Source organism: Staurois parvus, unplaced genomic scaffold (genome assembly GCF_062004578.1).
Source record: "Staurois parvus isolate SC_StPar_1 unplaced genomic scaffold, SC_StPar_1.0 ptg000262l, whole genome shotgun sequence".
NCBI lineage: Eukaryota > Metazoa > Chordata > Amphibia > Anura > Ranidae > Staurois > Staurois parvus.
In genome coordinates, this window is record NW_028318058.1 from 3,372,675 (window position 1) to 3,400,067 (window position 27,393).

Below are 27,393 nucleotides of genomic sequence, written 5' to 3' on the forward strand. Positions count from 1 at the left end.
ACACAGAATTGTTACTCAGGGACAGACACAGAATTGTTACTGAGGGACACAGAATTGTTACTGAGGGACACAGAATTGTTACTCAGGGACAGACACAGAATTGTTACTCAGGGACAGACACAGAATTGTTACTCAGGGACAGACACAGAATTGTTACTCAGGGACAGACACAGAATTGTTACTGAGGGACACAGAATTGTTACTCAGGGACAGACACAGAATTGTTACTCAGGGATTGAGTGAAATGGGTGGTTTTTCCACTCAGCGGACAGGAGTGGAGGAGCAGGAGCATCTGGTAGAGGAGGAGGAGGAGGAGACAGAGGACCCAGACGCACCGTGGCAGTATGCTGTGGAGATGGAGGCAGGGAGTCCCTCGCATTCCTTGGCACAAATGGCCCATAGCATGCTCGGTTGCTTGCGTAGCGACAGCCAAATAATAACCATCAGACAGAGGGATGACTTTTGGCTGTCCACCTTGTTGGACCCTCGCTACCGTTCAAAAATGGTGGCCTTTTTCACACCTGCTGAGAGGGAGGCCAAAATAACGTACTATAAAAACCACCTATGTAGTCAGTTGGTCTCTGCCTTTCTGCGCCAACGTCCATCCTCAGACACTGTGGGCCCTATGCGCTCGCGTTCCGCTGCCATGGCAGCAGGGGAGGGGTGGGGTGGTAGGAGCAGTGGCAGCTCCACCAGCAGCGGCTGCCTCAGTCTGCAGTCGATGATGAGTAGCTTTCTTCACCAGCGCAGTGAGGAAACTACTAACCAGCCGAAGCAGCAGCAGCAGCATCAGGTGGACCTGGAGCAGGACCTCAAACAACAGGCTTGGGCCTACTTGGACAGCACCCTGCCAACCGAGGTAGACAATCCCCTTGACTACTGGGCAACGAAACTTGACCTTGGCCCCAACTAGCTGAATTTGCCCTTGAAAGGCTGTCATGCCCGGCCAGTATCGTGGCATTGGAGCGCGTGTTTAGTGCGGCAGGAGGTATTGTAACTCCGCGGAGGACACGACTGTCCACCCAAAGTGTGGAGAGACTCACGTTTGTGAAAATGAATCAGGCGTGGATTAGTCTGGATTTCAAACCACCAGTTCCTGACACAACTGACTAAATCCGCCATGAATCATGTCCCAAACATGTGCCACTTTCAGGTCTCCTCACACTGCTGGTGTGTTCCATTTTTTGTCATAGGGTGCTGGCAGATTACGGGCCTCCCATTGCTGCTTCCAGGCCCGTAATCTGCCATGGGCCCCCGTACCGCCTCCTCATGCTGCTGCCAGGTCCAGAGTGTCTCATGGGTCCCTGTACGGCCCCCCATTGCTGCTGTCTCCATCGCCACACTCTGCCATGTGCCACTTTCAGGTCTCCTCACACTGCTGGTGTGTTCCATTTTTTGTCATAGGGTGCTGGCAGATTACGGGCCTCCCATTGCTGCTGCCAGGCCTGTAATCTGCCATGGGCCCCTGTACCGCCTCTTCATGCTGCTGCCAGGTCCAGAGTGTCTCATGGTTCCCTGTACGGCCTCCCATTGCTGCTGTCTCCATCGCCACACTCTGCCATGTGCCACTTTCACGTCTCCTCACACTGCTGGTGTATTCCATTTTGTCATAGGGTGCTGGCAGATTACGGGCCTCCCATTGCTGCTGCCAGGCCCGTAATCTGCCATGGGCCCCTGTACCGCCTCCTCATGCTGCTGCCAGGTCCAGAGTGTCTCATGGGTCCCTGTACGGCCTCCCATTGCTGCTGTCTCCATCGCCACACTCTGCCATGTGCCACTTTCAGGTCTCCTCACACTGCTGGTGTGTTCCATTTTGTCATAGGGTGCTGGCAGATTACGGGCCTCCCATTGCTGCTGCCAGGCCCGTAATCTGCCATGGGCCCCTGTACCGCCTCCTCATGCTGCTGCCAGGTCCAGAGTGTCTCATGGGTCCCTGTACGGCCTCCCATTGCTGCTGTCTCCATCGCCACACTCTGCCATGTGCCACTTTCAGGTCTCCTCACACTGCTGGTGTGTTCCATTTTTTGTCATAGGGTGCTGGCAGATTACGGGCCTCCCATTGCTGCTGCCAGGCCTGTAATCTGCCATGGGCCCCTGTACCGCCTCTTCATGCTGCTGCCAGGTCCAGAGTGTCTCATGGGTCCCTGTACGGCCTCCCATTGCTGCTGTCTCCATCGCCACACTCTGCCATGTGCCACTTTCAGGTCTCCTCACACTGCTGGTGTGTTCCATTTTTTGTCATAGGGTGCTGGCAGATTACGGGCCTCCCATTTCTGCTGCCAGGCCCGTAATCTGCCATGGGCCCCCGTACCGCCTCCTCATGCTGCTGCCAGGTCCAGAGTGTCTCATGGGTCCCTGTACGGCCTCCCATTGCTGCTGTCTCCATCGCCACACTCTGCCATGTGCCACTTTCAGGTCTCCTCACACTGCTGGTGTGTTCCATTTTGTCATAGGGTGCTGGCAGATTACGGGCCTCCCATTGATGCTGCTAGGCCCGTAATCTGCCATGGGCCCCCGTACCGCCTCCTCATGCTGCTGCCAGGTCCACAGTGTCTCATGGGTCCCTGTACGGCCTCCCATTGCTGCTGTCTCCATCGCCACACTCTGCCATGTGCCACTTTCAGGTCTCCTCACACTGCTGGTGTTTTCCATTTTGCCATAGGGTGCTGGCAGATTACGGGCCTCCCATTGCTGCTGCCAGGCCCGTAATCTGCCATGGGCCCCCGTACCGCCTCCTCATGCTGCTGCCAGGTCCAGACTCTCTCATGGGTCCCTGTACGGCCTCCCATTGCTGCTGTCTCCATCGCCACACTCTGCCATGTGCCACTTTCAGGTCTCCTCACACTGCTGGTGTGTTCCATTTTTTGTCATGGGGTGCTGGCAGATTACGGGCCTCCCATTGCTGCTGCCAGGCCTGTAATCTGCCATGGGCCCCCGTACCGCCTCTTCATGCTGCTGCCAGGTCCACAGTGTCTCATGGGTCCCTGTACAGCCTCCCATTGCTGCTGTCTCCATCGCCACACTCTGCCATGTGCCACTTTCAGGTCTCCTCACACTGCTGGTGTGTTCCATTTTGTCATAGGGTGCTGGCAGATTACGGGCCTCCCATTGCTGCTGCCAGGCCCGTAATCTGCCAATGGGCCCCCGTACCACCTCCTCATGCTGCTGCCAGGTCCAGAGTCTCTCATGGGTCCCTGTACGGCCTCCCATTGCTGCTGTCTCCATCGCCACACTCTGCCATGTGCCACTTTCAGGTCTCCTCACACTGCTGGTGTGTTCCATTTTTTGTCATAGGGTGCTGGCAGATTACGGGCCTCCCATAGCTGCTGCCAGGCCCCTAATCTGCCATGGGCCCCTATACCGCCTCCTCATGCTGCTGCCAGGTCCAGAGTCTCTCATGGGTCCCTGTACGGCCTCCCATTGCTGCTGTCTCCATCGCCACACTCTGCCATGTGCCACTTTCAGGTCTCCTCACACTGCTGGTGGGTTCCATTTTTGTCATAGGGTGCTGTATGGCCTCCCATTGCTGCTGCCTCCACCGCCACACTGTGGCTCCACACTCTGATTTTGGCCCCGTGACTGCCCAAATGAGTGAAGTGTGCGGTGATTCTAAGATCGACGGCACTCATCTGCATGTCATACTGACTGACAGTATTATTTCTCTTCCCCAGCAGACTCCAAGGGCATTTAAATTAAAGGTACAGTGTTCTGCACTAATATGAAGGCTCTCTGAAGCCTAGAAACACCCTTTTATAAGTTAAATTCGCAGCGAATATATTCGCATCGAATCAAATTTATTCCTCGAATTCGCCGAATCAGCCGAATCGAATTTTTGAATACTTCGCTCATCTCTAGTTAGAATCACAACTTTGCAGAAAAAAATTATTTAAACTAACCTGTTTTAAATTTGTAGTCTTTTTTCTTTTTTAAAGCAGATAATAAAAAATCCAGTGGTAATTAAATACCACCAAAAGAAAGCTCTATCTGTCTCAAAAAATTATATAAATTTCATTTGGGTACAATGTATGACTGAGTAATTGTCATTCAAAATGTGACAGTGCAGAAAAGAGAAAAATGGCCTGGACTGAAGGGAAGTGAAACAGTCCAGTCTTCAAGTGGTTAAAATATATGTCTTCAATGTATGAGGCACATTACTAGCTTAACAAGCAAACTATTTTAGAGTGAACATGCTTTTATAAATGATCACTCTCCTGCTGTAAAGAATGTTATTCCTTTTGCATATTTTATACATACCCACAGCACATCTCCCAGTGTTGTCAATTATGCAATAATAAAACTTGCTCGACTCTGTAAAGTATATTGCAGAAAAAAGTTAATTTTCTTAAGGCACATAGACAAACCAGAGAAAATAATGTTTTCCTCCTAAACGGTATGCTAACTTACTAATCAAGCTTGTTTTGACAAAAAAGCAAATGCTGTATAGAATATAGTGATTATCTATTAATTATATAATTTATCAACCATCAAACATGTTTGGCCATAATAATAACAGACTAGCACACACAATAAAATGCAAAACAGTAATTACCACAGCATAACGTATTAAAAAAAACAAGCCAAATAAGATCTTATATCAAGAAGAGACAAAGTCACTAAACTGCATTTAACAAAAATCCCAGTGCCCCAAGTTAAAGTGTATCAATATCCAAAGCCCTTTTCTTTTGGATAGAATGGAGGTTAGAGCAACTTTCAGGTCCTACATCTACATGGGACTCTGTTACAAAGATCTTCCTTCACTTTCTGTTCTGGAGACAATGTTCTATCAGATAGGAAGTGAAATCATCTCTTCAACAGAGTCTCAGATAGCAAAAGAACTTGATAGTAGTCCTTCCCAACTCTGTCCAAAGTGAAAAAAAAGTTTTTCTATTGATACACTTTAAAGAAAAAAATTGGCATTATCCAAATATGGCCACTGCCATATCTGGGTGATTATGTCCGTCATGGAAGTTTTCCAGCACAACATTTCTTACTCTGTCTTTAGCAATGAATGCCAACAGTTGGTCTAAATTACCCCTAAACCGTAGTTTTTTTATCTGCAAACTAGAGGTAATTATGTTTTAATCTGTTGTAACCATGGTGACAGATTTTTAAAGTGGTGGAAAAAATAACTACAGTATTTGAGTCTGGCATGTGTGTCAGATCTCCTAACAAAACTATCACAAGGCATTTTTTATTTATTTCCAGAAAAGTGCTAAAAATGCTTTATTGAGATACGATTTTAGTCTCTTTTGCAATGAAAGACTACTTGCCATCAATGTTTATTTCAAACTTTAGTTCCACTGTAAGGAGCCCTTTAAGGTGTTTTCAGCTGTCTCTCTTAATAGCATTAATAAAGTAATCAGAGAGAAAATTTATCAATAGCTGTAGGTTGGCAGAAAGGATGAGCTAAAGTTCAGGCCAAACTCACATGACAGCAGGATGCTGGCCCAATCAGTGGTGGATGTGGAATTTCCCACCTGCAGCCACACATAATAAAAGGGATGCTGATGAAATAATTGGCCTAATATAGCCACATGACCACATTCAATGAACGACATTGTTCTAATATTGCCATGTGGCCATATTAGGCCAATGATGTCACCAGCATCACTGCTCGCCTGTTATGTGTGGCTGCAAAGCAGGGAATTCCATGGTGACAGCTGATTGGTATGGCAGCCTACTCTCATGTGATAGTTTCCCACTGGTTTGTGCTGAACTTAGCTCAACCATAGAAACCATCATCTTTACTGTGTGAGTATAATCTCTCATAAAGGTATATTATAAGTAACTGTGATTGTTAACCCCTTGGCTCCAGCGCCTCCCGGCCTTTTAAGGGGTTTTTGACACCGGGAGGTGGAGTGGCGTTTAGGGTCATGTGACCACTGTGATTGGCTGTCACAGCGGTCACATGATCGGAAAAGGTCCTGATCGCAAGTAGCGATCGGAACATTTCCGCGAGGCGCCGGTAAATGTGCCGGGAGTGCGCTTGACATGCACTCTTGACAAATGTGTGTTTACTTTAGGTATGCAAATATGGGGCCTCTTGGAATCAAGGCCCAGCCACGAGACGTTGCAAACTTGCATACGGTCAGCCCCAACAGGTTAAGGAAGCTGAATAAAAAGAAGAGAAAGAAAGTGTACCCATGAAGTTAATTCAAGATTCCATTTACATTATATCTGATCTCTGGTAAAGGGTTTTATTAATTGTGAGTCTTCGGGATCAAATGGCCTGGGTGTGAGTGCTGCATTTAGATACATTACACACCAATAAACCAGGAATGCTTTAGTGTATTTTGGGCTGATAGCCTGCCAAAGCCTCTCTATGATGCTGGCACTACTGCACCATGCATGAATTGTTCTGTTCTTGCTAATACAAATTCCAAATGTATGGTGAATTTTTATGTTCACTGCCTTTATTAATGATTTTTCTCCTAAATTTAATGCTCCTTGTTGTCCATTTTATTTCAGATGCCTTTTTGCTGTTGAATTCTTTATTTTAAACAAGTTCTCTATATTTATTAAACTTCAAAAAACAAATTCAAAGGTCACTTTGAAATGCAATTTTGCAGAATAAGTATGCCAAGTGCAGGTAGCAGATTTGAACATTTTGCAGGAAAAATTGATTTGAAAGCAAAATGGTCAACATCATAAAGTACAATAAAGAGACCCTGTCACTCGACATGTGAATGACAATCTTCCCATAGGGGAGGCACATTGTATGTCAATATAATTGTTTTATGGAAAGAAAAAATACTGCAAGTAAGCATTTAATTAACATTTTCTGTGCTTCTGTTTGCAATTTTTTTTAGGTTGGTGACAAGGTCTTTTTATTAATAAAGCCAATAATATAAATGAATTATTTTAAAAAGTGTATATCCAGCCCAAAGTGTTCTTTGTAGATCTTTACATGGTGGCAATGTGCTAGAACTCATTCTGAGTTTGACTGTTATTAAGGGCTCTGTTAGTGATATTTCTCCTCATATATTCTCCAAATAACAACAGTTTTGCCAGACAGGAAGTAAGGGAAAAATTGTAACAAGCACCCCAACAGCAAAAAAACGGAAATTATAGTCTTCCCTTACTCATTTTTTTTATTGCTGTCTTTGTCCCAGTCCCTAACTTCCTGTCTAGGGAATACGCCAGAAGAATAAATAAGGGAAAATCTCTCTAACAGAACCCCAGATAGCAGTACGAACTTCACCAAGCAAGGTTTAAAAGTTTTGGTTGGACATATACCTTAAATGTTGATTATTTTAGATGCTATTTAACTGCTTCCTGACTGCCCTATAGCAGAAATACTGCTACAGGGTGGCACGGGTGCGCAAAATCACATGTATATATATGTGATTTTGCTTGCGGCTGCTGCTGTCAATCACCGGGTCCCAGCCAGGGATTACTTGCTGGCGCCTGATGATTTCCGACAATTTCCAATGGACAGGAGAACTGTTTTGTTTACTAACAGTTCTCCTCCCTGTCAATTCAGGCACATCACAGCCATCTAAAGCAGTGTGATTACAGTGAAGCACACTGACACAGCCCCCTAGTAAAACACTCCCAGCACACAGTTAACCCTTTGATCACCCCTCATGTTAACCCCTTCCTTCCCAGTGCCATTAGTACAGTGTCAGTGCTTTTTTTTTTAGCACTAATCACTGTATTGGTGTCACTGGGGATGTCAATGACACAAAGTCAGTTCCCCCCGTGTCAGAATGTCCGCCTCAGTCCCACTATAAGTTGTTGATCACCGCCATTACTAGTAAAATTAAATCATAAAATAAAATCCCAGTATATATACTGCTAATTGTAAATGCTATAACTTTAATGTAAACCAATTAATTTACACGTATTGGGATTTTTTTAAGCAAAGATATGTAGCAGAATACATTTTGGTATAAATTTATGATGAAATTTGGTTTTTTAATTTTTATACTGGACATGTTTAATAGCAAAAAGTAAAAAATATAGTTTTTTTCTCAAAATTGTTGACCTTTTTTTTTATAGCGCAAAAAATAAAAAACACACAGAAATATTCAAATACCACCAAAAAAAATCTAAATTTGTGGGAAAAAGGAGGTAAATTTAATTTGGGTGCAGCATTGCATGACTGCGCAATTGTCACTTAAAATAACGCAGAGCCTGTAATGCAAAAAATGGCCTGATCAGGAAGGGGGGTAAATCCTCAGAAGTGGTTAAAACAATATTCTTTACTGATGTTATGATTAAAGCTGAAGTTTAATCAACTTATATTTTGTCTGCACTTGTTCCATGCTAATGAAAATGTTAAAAGAAACTTTCTGTTTTCCTTACGTAACTTATTTTAGACCCAGTTGCATCATCACTGGGTCTCTGTCAGGGGCGGACTGACAACTCATGGGGCCCCCGGGCAATAGGGGATCATGGGGCCCCTGTGTCTTTGGCCAAACTCAGAAAAGCCTATGAAAAAGGCACCAGGGGCATCTCATGGGGCCCCCTACTGACCCCAGGCCCTCGGGCAGTGCCCGAGTTTCCAAATGGTCAGTCCGCCCCTGGTCTCTGTGTTTCTCTATACAAGGCATGGCTGGTGAGAGGGGCCAACAGGTTGTTCTACATAGTTTCCTGAATCTTCACAGCACTCTGCCTCAGTAATTCTCTCAAGAGTTCTCAGCCCTGATGTGGGCATGTTTGTCATCTATAGGGATCCCACTGGGATCAAACTCTTAACACTGCACAGGTTAATGGGACAAATACATTGTTAAACCTCTGTGATGTACAAGACTTAATAAGATCATAGTGTATTTACTAATTTAGGATGCTAACATAAAAAGTACTTTGTTCTAATGGGAGGATAGGTTGGTAAATTATCTTACACTTGAGATTAGGAAGTGAGGGCCAATAGGATTGTTGCCTAAACACGCATTCAGCCTAATCCTGACAGATTTTTTGTAAATCAGGGTAAGGTATCCCTACTGAATCCCTAGGGATTGTTGGTTGACAAGCTACCTTTTCAGCTTTAGTAAATCATGTCCTGTGAGTGTAGTCATTAGCAGACAGGAAATATTAATCCCATCACAAATCACACTGTGTAGCTAGCTAAAAGCTTTAAGTGCTATTAACAGGATATTTCAATGGATCACTTGTATGAATGTGCTGAAAAAAAGTCTGAAATCATTGTTGTTATATTAAGGGAATATTCTTCAATATAAAAAATTTATTGTTGTACATAGAAAGCTGGATAATTTTTAGTCAAGTGCACAAATTATGTACAGCCATTTGTACTACTACTATAAATTGGAGTTTCTAGGAAGTTAACTGTTTATTAACTGAAAATTAACCATTTAAATCCATGCAAGGAATACAGCCTAAATACTTAAGGCATCTGTTAACAGACATGGCTTGTTACCTCTATTGTTGAATGGTCTATGTTGCCTGTTATCTGGTCACCAATATAAAAATGTAGACAGGGTGTCCCCAGTTTAACTCTCACAGAGATAGAGAGAAAAAAGAAAGATGATCAGCAGAGTAACATCAAGTGACAAGAAGCTTTTTAGAACCCAGGAATGCAATGAATTAAATTGAAGTTTTACATTTTAGTACAATCACAATGTTTCATTATTAAAGTTATCGGGTTAGCCCCAGTCTGCACTACTGCATCTTCTTGCTTCGCACAGAATCGCATGACAAAGGAAATCACATTGAGGTTTATTTACTAAAGCTGGAAAGTGCAAAATTAGGCTCACCTCTGTGTAGAAACTAATCAGCTTGTTCAATTAAGACTTGGCAATAAAACCTGGAAGCCGATTGGTTTCTATGCTGATGTGAGCTTGATTTTGCACTCTCCAGCTTTAGTAAATAAACCCCTCTGTTTTCAATAGTGCCCATCCTGACCAATGTGACTCGGCATGGTGTGATTTTGGAAAAGGTTCCTGTGCTACTCTGGCGCAACCCCAGTGCGATATCAACCCCATAAACCTCTGTGTTTTTTTATTGTCTTCAAACAATTTTATTGGGAAGGTCAGTAGCAAGAACAATCGCCGTATGGCAGTAAAAGAGAACAAATACAGTATACAATCTATATTAAAACGAAAGCCATATAGCTCTAGATGAAAATAGTGCATATTCCAGGATACAAAATCACAAAACGTAACAAGAGTATATGAACACCTGAAAGGTTAGTGAAAGGGTTAACAGTTAACTAACTTTTGCTTCGTGCCTACTAACTGGTTTATTTCATTCTCATGTTCCCTTGGGATTGAAATGCTATTATCTATGCACACATTTTTCCCCTGAGAAATTGCAGAAGTTACTACTCTGTTGCATTTCTGTTATGATTAGCCATATATTAGTTTACTGAAATCTTTTTACTGTATTCTGATTGGTGCTTTATGGAAACTGCCTATAATATGTAGTTTTATCATTTATTACTTAACCTCCCTGACGGTATTCCCGAGTGTAGCTCGGGGTAACATTTCAGTACCAAAAGCGGTAACCCCGAGCTACACTCGGGCTTACCCTGCGGCACTGCTCCGGCAAGTTGTCTTCACTTACCTTACCCTGCGCTCCCACGATGTGTCCCCTGCAGCGTCCCCGGCCATCTCCTCCGGCCGATGCCGGCATCCGGCTTCTGTGTCCTGTCCCTGTGACGTCGGGACGTACGGGCGCCGCCGCCGGCGGGAAATTTAAAAATTTTAAAAAATGTCATTTTTTTTTTTTTACATTTTACACAGTAAAACATTGCTGTTTCAACCTATTTCACATACATATTGTCCCTAGTGCTTTGTCCTGCGCCCTGCCTGCATTTTGTCTATTCTTTCTGCCTGGAAACTGAGAAATGTCCATGGCGTCCAAAAAGTGTCCCTTTAGGTCAAAAGCGGGTTTAGATCAGCTAGAGAACAGCGATAGTAAATCAGAACCACTTACAGAATTGAGTGATAATGATTCGTGGGGGAAATTCGTCATCAGAAACTGAAAACGATTTTGCGACTGAGCTCAGCAATGTGCGAACTTGGCGCTCTATTTCACATTTCAGTGTTTTTGGTTTGATTATATTATTGAATTAAATTTTTTATTATTTTTATATTATTTTTATGATTATTTATTAAATTATAATTTATGATTTTGTGTTTCAAATTTTATCATACCCGGGATGTTTACTAGACTCTTGTTCGGACAGATTTCAGTGAGTTTTTCCTAAAAATTACAGCCTACAATAAAAAAAATACATATTTCCATGCAAAAAAATGGTACCGCTTTCAGCACCAAAAATCTGAAATAATCATACCGCCAGGGAGGTTAAGGCCTGATCAATAATAAAGAAGTTGAATTTTGCCTCACAAATCTAGGTATTTGGGTCGCAGTGTTCCCAAAGTACTTTGAACTGCATGTCATTGTGTGCAGGAAGAGGGCCCTAAATTGATGTTCCCGACAGTTAGTACATGTGATACAATACTACAGGTTAGAGGTGTACAAGTTGGAATAACAAAATGGTCTTTCAAATGTTTAAAGTGTCTGATCATACAATATACTGTAAAGGTTAGAACAGCGATATATCTGAATAATCCTATTTTTTTATGACATACATACATTGTGCCATATAGAGTATGATGTATATCTTCAGAGAGTTTGATCATTTCCATCCTAGCTACGACTTGAGACCAAGGAGCAGATGAGGAATGCCAATTATAGGCTATCACCCACTGAATGGAGCTGAAAAGGATGTGCAGTAATCTTTTGCAGGGGTGGGAAAATCAGGTATAGGGGAAAATAAATTTGTATAGTTAAAGAGACATTACAACCTGCTATTTGGGTTGATTTAGTAGCTTCCTGTTGCCATAGGGGGAGCTGCTTACAGCTCCTAAAATGTGAATAAATGTACCATGGTCAGGGCACCTACGAAAACAGCCCAGGGAGACAGATGGATAGAAGGAATGAAGCTTGGCGGGAGTTATGTACCATCTGGTGTGTATTTTATAGCTGTCTTCCGAATTGAGACCAAATGGGTGCACTTGAGTAGGTAATAAATCATGTCCTCCCAGTTCTGAGAGGAAAACGTGCTGCCTGACTCAGCTTCCCATTGGATCATAGCATTTGACATATCCAGGAGAGAATATTCATTAAAATATCTATAGATTTTAGAAATCTGCCCCTTATCTCTGGGAGAGTATAGACCTCTCTGTTTGCTCAAAGTTGCATCAGCATTAGATAAGAAGTGATTCCTAAGAAGCGATTCCAGTTTATTCTTTTTTAATCCTCTCCTCTCTTCCCAAGTCATCCTTGCTGCCTAAAAACTCTTCTCCCAAGCACATTCCATTCACACCTAAGTATAGCAGAAATGCTTGTTCCCGTTCCCAGGGCATTTTTTCATGTGTCTTGGGATAGGGCAGCTCATTAACTCATGTGCTGCCCTACTTGCGACAAACGCACCAAAGTAGCTCAAAAACCATTGTGAAACATTGCGTGTTTTATCTGTGCGCATTTTGGTGCATTTTTAACCCTTTTTTTTCATCTGCTAACCGTGATTGGGGTGTCATTACCAATTGTGTTTCCAAGCGCAGGGCTACCTGCGTAGAAAATACAAGTTATACCAAGCATTTTGGAAACACACTGCAAACACGCATCGAGATTGCATTGCCAATATGGCAACACAAGTGCAATGTGCATTTCCAGCATGTGTCTGAAATGCACAGGAAAACTCACTATTTCTGTGTGGGTTGTGAATGAAGAGTAATTGTTAATGACACCCCAATTGCGGTTAGCATGCAATTATGGTGATGAAAGCTTGAGTGTTCCTAAAACACGCAGCAAATAGCGACTCATCTGGACACTGATCTCAAAAGAAAACGTTATTGAGCTTTGTCAGTTTAGCACTGATACAAATAAAGTTGAGTGAGAAAAAAATGGCTGACTTCCTATAAATATGCCCACCTATGCAAAGGTCTGTCCTTTTGGCCTAGAGATGAAAGAACATGATCTGCTGCTGGCACATGCTTGTGGGAAGACAAAGCTCCAAGCAATGTGGAACTTCCTGAGTGGCCCTGCAGCTTCAGTAAATGATGTTGAGATAACCATCAAGGCTATATTATAGCAATACTGTACTATTAGAGAGTGAACAGGTGAGAAATTAGAGGTTTTACATTATTGGAGTCTTTCTCCTCTGATTTTATAATCTTGATGATACTGTGAGGAAGGTGTGGTGCAGTTCTGGATGTTTAACCCCTTGGGGGACAAAGCGCATACAAACCTACTCTATTACAGGGGGTCATGGGCAGGGGCGGACTGACCATTTGGAAAAACGGGCACTGCCCGAGGGCCCGTGGTCAGTAGGGGGCCCCATGAGATGCCCCTGATGCCTTTTTCATAGGCTTTTTTGAGTTTGGGTAAGGGCACAGGGGCCCCATGATCCCCTATTGCCCGGGGGCCCCATGAGTTGTCAGTCCACCCCTGGTCATGGTTGGTGAGTTCTCCAGTGTGGTGGTGGTACACAGTGGTGGAGTGAAGTACTGAACATTCACTATTTCTTTTGAATTGCTATGTTGCAAGTTGTATGGTTGTTTTGCACATAAAGAAAACACAATATATGAAAGAGGACAATTGATTGTTGCACTTGCCCTCTAGAGGAATTACCCCTCTTCCTGACCAGGCCATTTTTTGCGTTACGGTGCTACGTTACTTTAACTGGCAATTGCACGGTCATGCAATGCTGCACCTAAATTAAATTTACGTCTTTATTTCCCACAAATAGAGCTTTCTTTTGGTGTTTTTGATCACCTGTGCATTTTTTATTTTTGCACTATAAAAAAAAAGACGACAATTTTGAGAAGAAAACAATATTTTTGACTTTTTGCTATTAAACATGTCCAGTATGCAGAGCAATGCAAAACAGTGTGCAGGAGATGACGGGGGAGAGAACTGTATTGTTTACATACAGAGGACCAGGGGATCCTTTGTTACCACATGCTGGTCCCTGTAACCACTATCTCCTATGCTCCGGCAGTCACAGGTCCTCTGATATCATCAAGTCCAATTCAACACCCATAGAGGAATACGCTGAGGGACAGTCCACTGCAAAGGGGAGAAGAGGAGATCACTGGCTGATGATCAGTGAAGGATCATGTAAATACATTTGCTGTTTGTGGGACCCTTACACCTAAGCAAGCATTTAACCATTGAAGAGGGGAGCAGCCCCACTGCAAGGGAGCATTTTTACTTTTCCCACAGATGGGTTTTAGGGTATATTGTGGATGTTATTTACCTGTAAAAGCTTCCCTTGTGTAGACATCCCAAGCCCTGAGACTGGATGCCTCTTGAAAGTGGTGTCAGCAGCTCCAGCAGACTGAAAGCTGTCACCCAAGTGACATTCTATAGTATACCTCTTTCTATAGTAAACCCCTGGGCACTACATAAAAGTGGAGGTGAACTGAGGTGTGGTTAAGAGATGGTGGGCCAGCACAGAGAGTAATCAAACAGTCTCAGAAGAGGAGAGGCATACAAGGAAAGGGGGGAAGAGAATTTGACTCTTTCTGGAGTAATCTAATTTTCTAAAAAGTTCACAATGCTTCTGATTATATAATTAATTATTGAATGAAAAACACTGCAAATGATCATTTAAAATACTTAATTATTCAGTGCTTTTGCGCTAATGAGGTCAGTGCAGGATACGTATGCTAATGAGATCAGTGCAAGATACGTGTGCTAATGAGATCAGCTGGTAATCTGCTTCCGGGGTCCTACTAGCTCCTCTGTCCTCTGTCTACATTCCAGGAACTGAAAAAGCTTTCTACGAAACTTACCACAGGCTAAGGAGATATTTTTATCCTGAAAAAAGAAAATACCTCACGTACATCCACCAGATCTAGGGGCCGATTACAGCTTGCTTTTGGAATTATCCAGCGGGTGTTTATCCATCTACCATTGAGGGCCAATTCGATCCTTTTGGTGTCAAAAAGTGTCCAGGTCCATGGTATGTGTCTGGAATTTGCATTGCACATTTTGACACGTCCTTAACTGGGGGTCAATTTGGTCTGGTAAGAGGCTGAATTTTTTGGGTGTTGGTGATGGTGGATTTCCTTCATCTTCTTGACCAGATTTGAAGCATTAATGACAACATTGATATCCCAGTAAAGAGGGGCTTATTTTACGTCATTTTTCCTTTACATGCGAATTGGACTTCCAATTTATTCCACTTACTTTCCATAAACGTTTTGGTTACATGTAGCACACTTTTATGTTTTACTTTTCAGTGCTTTTACCTGATCTTTTTAAGTTTTGACAGGATCTCTTTGAAGGATAAATATATATATAAATCTTTCCTAATGCAATGTGGATTCTGGCATAGTTCTCACTTTGGTTGTGGTCACAACATGTGCAGTGCCAGTAGAACTAATGAAGATTGGACCAGTGGTGCATCAAAGATACCAACCCAAGAATTTGGGTAATGTTGGTGTTGTAAAGCAGCAAACTAAAGTGCCACTGTTATAGTTTGATAGTGCATAGTAGTGGTGGTTGGTAGCAACTGAACTGCATATAACAAGCTATATAATTTTAAAGTTTAAAGTTTAAAGTCTTTGAAATTTCTAATTATCATTTGTTGATACCCTTATAAATGTGATTCCAACCCCCGCCCCTCCACACACACACCTTAAACACAGGCAAAAGACTGAGTTTCTGAACAATTTTTTTACCCCCACATAAATGCATTTGTTATCATTAACAGTTATATATCTATGGGCACCCTAAAATGTTCTAGTGGTAAATATTCCTATCCAAAGTCTTATTACAATGGATAGTTGGCACCTTTTAATAAGGTAAGTGGGAACTTCTCCTCTGACCACCAATTTAAGGGATCACTACACTAAATACTTGCATATCGCAGTGATGGCGAACCTATGGCACAGGTGCCGCAGCTGGCATGCAGAGTCCTCTCTGTGGGCAAGCTAGCTAAGTCACCAGATTGCTACCCCAGGCAGCCGAACCTCAGAAAGGAGCGCACACTGACTGGCCATCACCAATGTGCATGCTCGAAAACAAGTCGTGGCTCATCCAGTGATGTCATCACGCCTGACACTGTACTCAAAGAGCATTCCAGCCCTCTCTTCTGGATCTTTCTATACACAGAGCCGGCTTCCAGACCCAGCAGAGCGGTGTCACCAGTGGCACAGCGGTATCCATGAGGATTTCTCTTTCCCAGACACAGAGTGCCTTGTTGTTTCACAGGACATTGGACTGTGACTATATCTGTGTACATAAATGTGAGTTGTTCTCTTACAATTATGTGTTTAATAAATACTTTTTTTTATCAGTCTGCACTTACGGGCGCCTTCTGTCTTGTATTTTGCCTGGAGACTGCTTCAACCTTTCCCTGAGGCTTGTCCTGAACTGCAGACTTACAGTGGGAATCGAAAGTTTGGGCACCCCAGCTAAAAATTTGTATTAATGTGCATAAAGAAGCCAAGGAAAGATGGAAAAATCTCCAAAAGGCATCAAATTACAGATTAGACATTCTTATAATATGTCAACAAAAGTTAGATTTTATTTTCATCATTTACACTTTCAGAATAACAGAAAACAAAAAAATGGCGTCTGCAAAAGTTTGGGCACCCTGCAGAGTTAATATCTTGTACTGCCCCCTTTGGCAAGTATCACAGCTTGTAAATGCTTTTTGTAGACAGCCAAGAGTCTTTCAATTCTTGTTTGAGGTATCTTTGCCCATTTTTCCTTACAAAAGTCTTCCAGTTCTTTGAGATTTCTGGGCTGTCTGTCACGCACTGCTCTTTTAAGGTCTATCCATAGATTTTCAATTATGTTGAGGTCAGGAGATTGTGAAGGCCATGGCAAAACCTTCAGTTTACGCCTCTTGATGTAATCCCCCGTGGATTTCGAGGTGTGTTTAGGATCATTATCCATTTGTAGAAGCCATCCTCTCTTTAACTTCAGATTTTTCACAGATGGCATCAAGTTACCATCCAAAATTTGCTGAAATTTTATTGAATCCATTTTTCCTTCTACTCGTGAGATGTTCCCTGTGCCACTGGCTGCAACACAACCCCAAAGCATGATTGATCCAACCCCATGCTTAACAGTTGGACAGAGGTTCTTTTCAATAAATTCTGTGCCCCTTCTTCTCCAAACGTACCTTTGCTCATTCCGGCCAAAAAGTTCCATTTTAACCTCATCGGTCCACAGAACTTGTTTCCAAAATGCATCAGGCTTGTCTATATGTTCATTTGCAAAGTTCAAACAATGAATTTTGTGGTGAGGACGTAGAAGAGGTTTTCATCTGATGACTCTTCCACGAAGACCATATTTGTACAAGTATCTCTTTATAGTGGAATAGTATATCACAACTCCAGTGTCTGCCAGATCTTTCTGGAGGGATCGTGCAGTCAAACGTGGGTTTTGAATTGTTTTTCTCACAATCCTGCGAGCTGTTCTGTCTGATATTTTTCTTGGTCTTCCAGATCTTGCTTTAACTTCCACTGTTCCTGATGACTGCCATTTCTTAATTACATTCCGAACAGAGGATATTGACATCTGAAAACGCTTTGCTATCTTCTTATAGCCTTCTCCAGCTTTGTGAGCGTCAACTATTTTCAGTTTCAGTTTTCTAGACAACTGCTTAGAAGAACCCATGGTGCTGATTGGTGGGGCAAGGTCAGATGAGTCTGGGCATTTAAAACCTTTGAGATTGACATCACCTGGTTTTCCCAGACAATGATTGAGAACAATCCATGACACTGGCAGGTCTCAGCTTTGCAAAGGGGGCAGTGTATGCTATAAATTCTGCAGGGTGCCCAAACTTTTGCAGACGCCATTTTTTAGTTTTCTGTTATTTTGAAAGTGTAAATGATGGAAATAAAATCTAACTTTTGTTGACATATTATAAGAATGTCTAATCTGTAATTTGATGCCTTTTGGAGATTTTTCTATCTTTCCTTGGCTTCTTTATGCACATTAATACAAATTTTTAGCTGGGGTGCCCAAACTTTCGATCCCCACTGTATATATAGCCATATTTTGAGAACATTAAGTCCTCATGCACACTGGACATTTTTACAGCTGCTGTTTTTGACTTTTAATGTTTTTTTCTACAGCCAGTAAACCGCCCAGCATGTTATCCTATGTGTCCATGCACACAGACTGTAATCAACATTTTTTGGCAGGGATGTTTTTTGGCTGGAAAAAAAACCCAGGACTAGTGGGTTTCTAGAGGAGTTTTTTTAGCTGTAAAAACGTTCTAACGCTGAAAAATGCAGCAAAATGCAGTAAAACTTTTTTTAACCAAAAAAGTTTTTTTTTTGGTAAAAAAAAACGCTAAAAAGTGCAAATGAGGGAAAACGCAAAATGCAGCAAAATGCCACTAAACGCTAATGCAAAAATGCTAAAAAAAAGCTGAAAACCTCATGTTTTTAATGTGACTTTACACAGCTAACGTTACCAGCGTTATCAAAACGCCCAGTGTGCATGGAGCCTTACAGTATATCATATATGAGTGGGGTTAGTAAATGTGACAATAATATTTTGGTACAGAAGTATGAGCCAAGGTTTGACAAATTATCAGCATGCATACAACATCAAAAATCACATTAATTGTGCAAAAGCATGCCAAGTGAAAACTTTTACCTAATGCAGTGTTTGCAGTCCAAGACCTTAGTTTAGGAGTTGTTTAAAGTGTGTTAAGCAATGTTAGCTTTCTTGTTTATCTTGCTCATCCTAATACAGGTTGACCTTTACTAATCCAACACCTGTAGAAGCAGGGAAAGGACCTGGAGTAAAGCTTGCCCCATACAATTTCAGTCTGGCATATAATGATATTATAAGTAGAGTATCCCATATCGAAAAATACATGCATATGTAGAATTGATGTTTTTTTTTTTCAATGAAAAACTGTTTGTATCATTGAAAGCTCTGTTATTGTGTTTTTCTTTTAAGACAAAAGATGCTAATTAGTTTGGACAACTGTATGAGTTGTTTTAACTAAACTAAAACCTCAGTTTTCAGGTTTAATTGCAGTGTTGGCACTTTGAAATAAATAAGATTGTTTTGTGTTGCAGTTTAGGCACTCAGGCTCAAAAAGGTTCGCAATCACTTGAATATCAGATACCACAAACATATCTCTGACTACTGCACTCCTTATCCTGTGCTATACATCCAATACTCCTGACCACTGCACTCTGTAAAATGTGCTGTATGTTACATACTCCTGACCAGTGGTGTATTTAGGTTTTGTGCTGCCCTAGGCAACACAAAAATCATCAAGCAGAGAGAGCCTGACATTGACCAACAACACCCCTGCCCCCCACCAGAGAGAGCCTTCCACTACCACTACCCCCAACACCAGCCACCATCCCCCATAGCAAGGGAGGAACACTCACCTTCACATTTCCGGATATCCCCAGGAACGAGAGTCGGGCTGTGCATACACCGTCATGATACCTACAGCCTCTCTTGGAACCCACCAGGTCCCCATGCCGCATGTGTCCCTTCTTCTGTCCCTTCTTCCAAGGGGCAGTGCTGCCCCCCCTGAAAAATGCCGCCCTAGGCAAATGCCTTGTTTGCCTTGTGATAAATATACCCCTGCTCTTGGCCACTTCACATTTAAAGTGCTATACATTTATTAGTACTGACTAGGGTTCAAGATCAATGTGGGTTTGAGGTGAACGCAGCCCATTTATAGTTTGCACACCCAACAAACTAATGTTCGATTTTGAAGCTATCAATAATGCACTTTCTGGCCTTTGAGCTTATGCTAGATGGCTTAGAATGCCCAGTAAGACAGGTCAGCCCTTGGGTTCCCAGCAGCCATAGTGGCAATGTGCTTAGCTGTAATAGGGAAGGCAAAAAAGTGCTGCTGATAACGTGCATAGGGACAGAGTGGTGTAGAACTGATAGGTACTGGTCTTTTAAAGTAAATGTAAAGCCTTTAATGAATGTCCTGTAGATAGCAACATTTTTGTCTATCTTGGGGAACTGGGGTGTGGAAAACGAAGTGTTTTGACATCTAAGGCCTCATTCACAGGGCCAAATCAGCCATACTAGGGCAAGCATCTTGAGGGAATCTGCAGGTGTTAGGATAACAAGTGCTGCACGCAGGTGTGACACAATCTGTTTAGCTGCACAAAGGAGACTGGAACTAAGCCAAGTGCAATTATAAAGATTTTAAATGTAAAGATTATAATGATTTATTAATAACACTGCAAGGGACAAAATTATCTAACACCAAGTATACAAACAATAAAGAAACACACATGACAAGTGAAACATAGTGAAAAAAACATGTAACTAACAAAGTAACTATGATACAACATATACAAAGTAGGAGGAAATATCAGGCAAGGCTGGGTCAGGCAGAAGGTGCAAGGGACAGCAGGTGAGATGGATTAGGAAGAGGGGAGGGCAGAGTGGGGCAACAGTATAAGGGGAACAGGTAGAGGCAGTGGGATCAGGGAAACAGGTACAAGGGAGCAAGGGTCAGGGTAGTATGATCAGAACACATAGGGCAAAACACTGAAATACTTTGGAAAGCTAGAGTAGGGGTAAAATACCCTCTCAGCAGTCGACATCAGGTAGGAATTAATTACTGTGTTCTACCCATCAGATCCAGGAACCAAAGTGTCACCAGCAGGTGCTATAGCTTCTGATAGTTCTCACCCTCTGTGGAGTGGCCTCTGGATGCTTTAATAAGCCTTGGCTATACAAGTCCATATGATAATTGCAGAGTCTAACATTCCCCAGCATAAGAATTTGATGAGAGACCTTAGTGAAAAATAGGTCAAAAGAGAAGATTTCCCACCATCAGTGTCTGTAAACATGCCAGATTCCCTACTTTCAGAGTCTGGTAACTGACAAGGTGCCCTGCATCTGGAGTCTAATAACATACCAGACGTCGGGTCTTGCAAGTCTAGGAACTGGCTGGATGTCTAGTCATCTGATTATTAGAGAGATATGAAATCCAACACTTCAAGTCCCTCAAGGTTGCAGGTACCCCAACACTGAGATACCATGGTAATCAGAAGACTTAGCACTGGAATATTTGATAGCACAGGTGTTTCATTGCAGCTGGCAAGCTTTCCTGATTTTTAGGACCGGTCCTGCATACTGACTGCCACGTAGGTCTTTCCAGGGCTCTGGTTACCCAATCCTTGTCTCATGATGCACCTGGAGTTGCAGTAATTGCATCTAAGTCATGGAAAGGTATAAATATTATCACTCCCTAGAAGATCGCTACTACTAGGACTGTTGTGAAAAATGCAGCTACTTACAGAGGAAATGTCTGAAAAACCACCAGGCTTTGGCACAAGAGCACTATGTTGAAAAAGGGTATCGAACAAGACAATTACCAGAGGAATCGCAGACCAGACAGAGAACCCATCCAAGGTATGTGACAAAAATGGAGACTTGGTAGTATCGGACCCATTAGCTGGTGGAAGTTTAACCTAAGCACTGGAGTCAGGCTGGGCAGCAGGCAAAGAATCAACAGCGGCAGGCTGGGCAGCAGACAGAGGTAGCAGAATCTAGCTGGACAGCAGGCAAAGAATCAGTAGAGTCAGGCTGGCCAGCAGAGAATCAGTAGAATCAGGGTGGGCAGCAGAAATCAGATCAGCAGAGTCAGGCTGGACAGTAGACAGAGGATCAGAGGAGCTGGCACTGGAACAAGCTGGATCAGAGCAGCTGGAACTTGAACATTGTGGACCTGAGCAGCTGGCTCTAGAACAGGCTGGACCAGAGCCAGTGGCACTAGAACAGACCTGGGCGGAAGCAGATAGCAAGGAGATAGTCTTGCCCGGTGCAGCAGGCATAGAGGCAGACTGGTTTGTGGTGGCAACACACACTGGTCAGAGGCTGGTGCAGCAGCATTTATGGCCCCTGGACTTGGTACAAGATCTATCTGAACAACTGTTGAGGCAAGAGTGGACAGTGACAGAATTGTGTAGGTTAGAAAATAATTTCTTCTTTTTGGATCTGGACACTGGAAAAGATAAAATAGCAAAGACAGGATTTGGTGTCTGAGGAGTTGCCATAGGTAGTGGAGCTATGGAAAGAGATTTCAGGATATTGATTAGAGAGACTGCATGCCTAGTGTGAGCAGGAATAGGAAGTAGTATACTGATATATGACTGAAGTGAGTGAAGTGAGTTGCAGCTGTGGTTGATATGGGTAACATAGAAGAAAACTTGCAGAAGCTGGTATCTAGAAGCTGGAATGCTTTGGTGTAAGTTAACTGAGGCTGTTTGATCAGACCTGGGAGTATGGGGTTGAACAAAACTTAGCTTGTAATGCTCTTGGCGGACTGGATAATGTACAGAATTGATATAATCCAGCAGAACCTCCTATAAATATTCTGTATAATTTTCCAACAAGTATGGTTTTTCATCTTCCAACAACAACACCAGAGATACAACATAAGACACTCCAAAGGCAGGTGAAAAATCTACATAATTAAGGTTAGCACGTTCAGAGCTTAATTATAATAGATAATGAACTTCACTAAACAAAAAGATGCCCTGGGAATGAGCTATACAAATATACTCCAGTAGGTGCTCACTAGTGAAATCTTGCAATATCTGGTGGCAATATTCTCTATTCTCTGATGCTAATAATGCATAGCATTTTACCTCCTCTGGATGCATCCTGACACCAAAAAGACAGCAAGTCTTTATTTAATCAAAGTGGGCTGCCATGCCCTGGAACTGGAATTCAGACCAAGACTCACTTAAAAAATGCTCACCACATTGAGTCTAATCACCCCATATCACATTTTATATATATATATATATATATATATATATATATATATATATATATACACACACACACACACATACTATATTGCCAAAAGTATTGGGACTCCTGCCTTTACACGCACATGAACTTTAATGGTTTCCCAGTCTTAGTCCGTAGAGTTCAATATTGAGTTGTCCCATCCTTTGCAGCTATAACAGCTTCAACTCTTCTGGGAAGGCTGTCCACAAGGTTTAGGAGTGTGTCTATGGGAATGTTTGACCATTCTTTCAGAAGCTCATTTGTCAGGCAGGCACAGATGTCAGACAAGAAGGCCTGGCTAACAGTCTCCGCTCTAATTCATCCCAAAGGCATTCTATCAGGTTGAGGCCAGGACTCTGTACAGGCCAGTCATGTTCCAAACATGTTTGACCTTAGGGTGATCTCACCAAAATTGATATAAGAAGGGATAATGCAAGATGTCCTTAAGGATTCCCAAGTACTATCAGAGGAAGCGTTTGTAGATGGCCTCCACAGCCAAAACATGTGCCAAATATTTAACTGCCATACCCCAGATCTGGCTCCAGTTTTACAGCATTATAGGTTTGCTAAGGCTCCTTTCCCAAATTTGTACAATCAAAGGTAAGGAGGAACTTTGAATTGCAGCAAGCATTAGTGAGTACATAAGATAATTCAACCCAGAGCCCTGGAGATTGTCTAATAAACCTGTCTCAAAGTCTAACACATCTGGTTAGGTCACTTCCTTCAAGCGATTGACATCTTCAGTTCCCTCAGCTAAAATATAAAAAAGGGTGGGGTTCTTCTGGGTAATGTCATTGACCAAATACTGTATGAACATGACTATGTTATCACCTGGAAATCCCTGCCAGTTTGTTTACATTTTAACAGCAGGGACCGAATCTGCCATTCAGGGAAGTGAAAAAATCAGATGTTTTTCAGCAGTCGCCAGGTTTTTATTCTTTCAGTTGTTCAGATGGCATTTGGCATCATGATGACATAGATCTGCATTGCTGCATGATTTTATTAGGGATGGAAATACACCATGGGCCTTTTTTAAACTAAAGGTCTTCTCAAACACTATATGTGTGCTTATTTTCACTTTACATATTTTTGTGAACTAGTAGGGGTATCTGGGTGCACTCTAATCGCTAAAAGGAGCTTCCAGATCCCAGTAAGCCTCCTGTCAACAGACCACCTCAACAACTGGGATAGGCCCTGAGGCCCTCTTCCTCATCATCATAGGGGCAAGGTATTTTGCCAGGGGGGAGGGGGGTCCTCCTCTGCAATGTATCCTCCATGTTGAGGGCATGTGGTACGTTATGGTTAAGGAGAGGGGGGTCGTTCCTCCCTTTCTTGGCCAGTCTGGTGTGGATTTTTGGAGGGATGTCACACTTTTTTCTTTATTTGATTTCAGAGTGGGATTATTTTTTATATCCTATCTTTCCCCTACTCTTTATCATAAAGGATGGAGCCCCACACTACCCTATAGTATCCAAGGGGTTTTTAGTCCCCTTCATGTCAAATAGTGTTTCCCTTTTTTTTCTCTCACAGTTGTTTCTCTTCATTTGTGTTCCTTTATCATTGCCCTTATTGAGCATTTCCTAGGGGGTGGCTCCTAAATGCTCAAAGAAGTACTTGGCTGAGACCTTCCCTTGCCAATATTTTTTCATTCCTTGTCATTTTCATCAAGTTTATACAATCAGTGATCAAGGCATTACATGAGGTAAGTGGCATGACACATTAAAGGTCCCCTAACTAAAGCACCAACATTTTGCATCAGCTTAAAAAATTGCAAGCTGCCATTGCCCTATTTCAAGAGACCCGCATCCATGAATCTGGATATAAATACCTATGAAAATCATAGGTCAGATCTGCTTTGAGTGTCTTTGCTTGTGGATTCATGGCAGAAGCAGGGGCAGACTGACCATTTGGAAACTCGAGCACTGCCCGAGGGCCCGGGGTCAGTAGGGGGCCCCATGAGATGCCCCTGGTACCTCTTTCATAGGCTTTTTTTAGTTTGGGCAAGGACACAGGGGCCTCATGATCCCCTATTGCCCGGGGCCCCATGAGTTGTCAGTCCGCCCCTGGGCAGAAGTCAATATCCTGGTTAGTAAAAACCTGGCCTGTCATTTCTTTTTGTCAGCTCCACCTTTTTTAAAGCTATGACCAAGATACTTACTCAATGTGAAAATAATACCCATCTTATTGTTGGAGGGGGGACTACAACAATATTCAGGATCCTTTAAACCTTTTGCTGTCAGAGACAAGTTTGCAATATTTTTGCACACGTTAAAATGTTCATGCTATGCATGAAAAATAATTAAATCCCCACACATATTATATTCTGAAAGCATAGTGGTAGTTGCAATTTTTTATGTCACATGATATTAGTGCACATTTATCAAATGGAAATGTTTAGAAATTTTTTTATAAAAAGTAATTTTAGTGTTTACAGTATACTACTTTATTTCCTAAATATAAAAGATGAGGTTGCATCAAGTAAATATATACTCAGCATATCAAGTCTTTAAATTGTGTGTGCCATGAAATGGAGACACTTTAAAAGCCCTTACAGGTAATCGGTTTAGCGGTAACTACAAATAATAGATCCAGAATAAATGCTCTCAGTTTGGAATGTGTGGTGTTATGTAACATGTGTAATGCATGTTATTTATTTATATTATTTTTTAAATTTTTTTCTTTACCTATTGCAGCTTCTGAATCACTTTCACCTTAACCCAGATAGTCGGTTTGACTATCTTAGCCAGGAGTGTATTTTAAACTCATGCTTCAAACCTTGCAGATGCCTGGAGACATCTGAATCTGTTTGAACATGGTTTTTTAAATGTTTCATCAGCTCACAGCACACTGTCCAGCTGGATATGAGTTTGGTTACTAGACCTCTACTGATGAATCTTTGACAGGCAACACGCCGACATGCACCCTAAAGCAATCTCAGACTATGCCCCAGTTAGCCTTACAATATCTAGTGGTGCCTTTAGCACCACACAGCCTATTGTGATGCTTTACCTGTTATCCCTACAATAATAAAACATTCTCTGATTATTTCCATGACTGATGGCAGAAGGACTATTTTTATAATGCATCCCATAAAGTGAATCAATTCTCTAAAGCAGTCTTATGAAATATGAATCTACTCAGCAACTTTAAAGAAAAAATTTACAGAATATGCTGTATGTCAGCATGCACAACAGCTAGAAATAATTATAAAACATACAAACATGATATGTCTGACCTGAATCACTCCACCTGCAAACTTGTAATTTGTAGTTGGAAAAATTAATTGTCATGTATCCTCACTATGGTTTACACACTACCCAAAACAACAGTTTAAACAACTTGTTTCAATAATAAAAAAAAAACAGTGTGGCATCACATCAAAAAAATCTTTCAGGACCCCTTAGTGCTTTAGAGCTATATAATGACTCAGGAGTAGTATTATGATTTAATAATAATAATTTAATAGTAATAGTATAGTGTAGCTGTGTTTTGCAGCTCACAATGGCAATTAATGTATGTAAAGACACTGTACAATGTTTCTGAATATTGCCTTTAAAAAATGCACTCATTAATTATTCAAGACAAAATATGCCTCATCTCCCCTTCCTATGTTGTAGCTTAACCAAACCACTTGTCCAGCGACTGAACAATATTTATGCCTACTGTCTTTCAGATCATACACTCTAAGTTTTATTGCAAGATAAAAACTGCCTTGTCCCTTTCCATTTGGTGCCTTTTCAAATTATTGCATACTGTCCTGATGCTAGCTAGTTTCTTCCAACACATTACTAAAGTACTGTATTTCGAATTTTTGGGAAATAGATGCGATATGGGGATAGACAGGCATTCAGGGAACATGGGGTTGTTGTTTTGGAGTGTTTTTGTGTACTCTGTTTTGACATTTTATTACAAATTTAAGCCAAATGCAGTGTGGTAATATGTGAAAAAAAGCTCACAACACACTATACTAATAAAATGTGTCACTGGACACTTTGTACAAATTCCAGACCTTTAGCTTTTCTAAGAGGTAACTTTCCCAAATCCTTTAGATCTATTTTGGCTGCTACTTTCACCATTCAATTTAGGCCTATTACTGCTGAGCAAAAAATCAGATTGATGTGCTGCTGCTGTATTTTAGCCAAGCTGAATAAAAAAACTAAAAAAAAATTACATATCTAAAATATGTGATCCCAGAATACAGGCCTCTAATGCTGTCTGTGAGACTGTTCCTTAAAGCAGAAGTTCACCCAAAACCTAACTAACTCTAAAACTACTCACAGCCACATTCTAAAACTAATCTATCTAGCCCTGTACAGAAGAAATTGTTATACATACCTGTTCTGCACGCAGAGTTGTCAGCTGCAGCTTCAGTGTGTAGATGTGTGCAGGGGAGGCAGCCGACAACTGAAGTCCCATAATAAGTCTATGGGTGATGCCACTTCCCAGACATTTCACAGCCATTAGCATTCTCTCCTGCACACAGCATCTGCCGCTGGAGACCGGACCAGATTGGCTTTATAAAAGGTATGTATAGCGATTTCTTCTTTACAGGACTAGATAGATTAGTTTTGGAATGTGGCTGCAAATAGGTTTAGAGTTAGTTAGGTTTTGGGTAAACTTCTACTTTAACATTGCATGCAGCCTAAAGGCATCTCCCAA

At 42.1% G+C, this 27,393-nt stretch overlaps 1 long non-coding RNA gene across 1 annotated transcript in view; it reads right to left on the reverse strand.

Annotated features, from left to right (window-relative positions):
- LOC149459351 (uncharacterized) overlaps positions 1-27,135 on the reverse strand; it is a 136,341-nt gene extending 109,206 nt beyond the window's left edge. Inside the window, exon 1 of the long non-coding RNA XR_016313285.1 lies at positions 27,070-27,135. This is a non-coding gene — a long non-coding RNA (uncharacterized LOC149459351). The remainder of the gene's footprint in view (positions 1-27,069) is intronic.
- Positions 27,136-27,393: the final 258 nt, after the last annotated feature.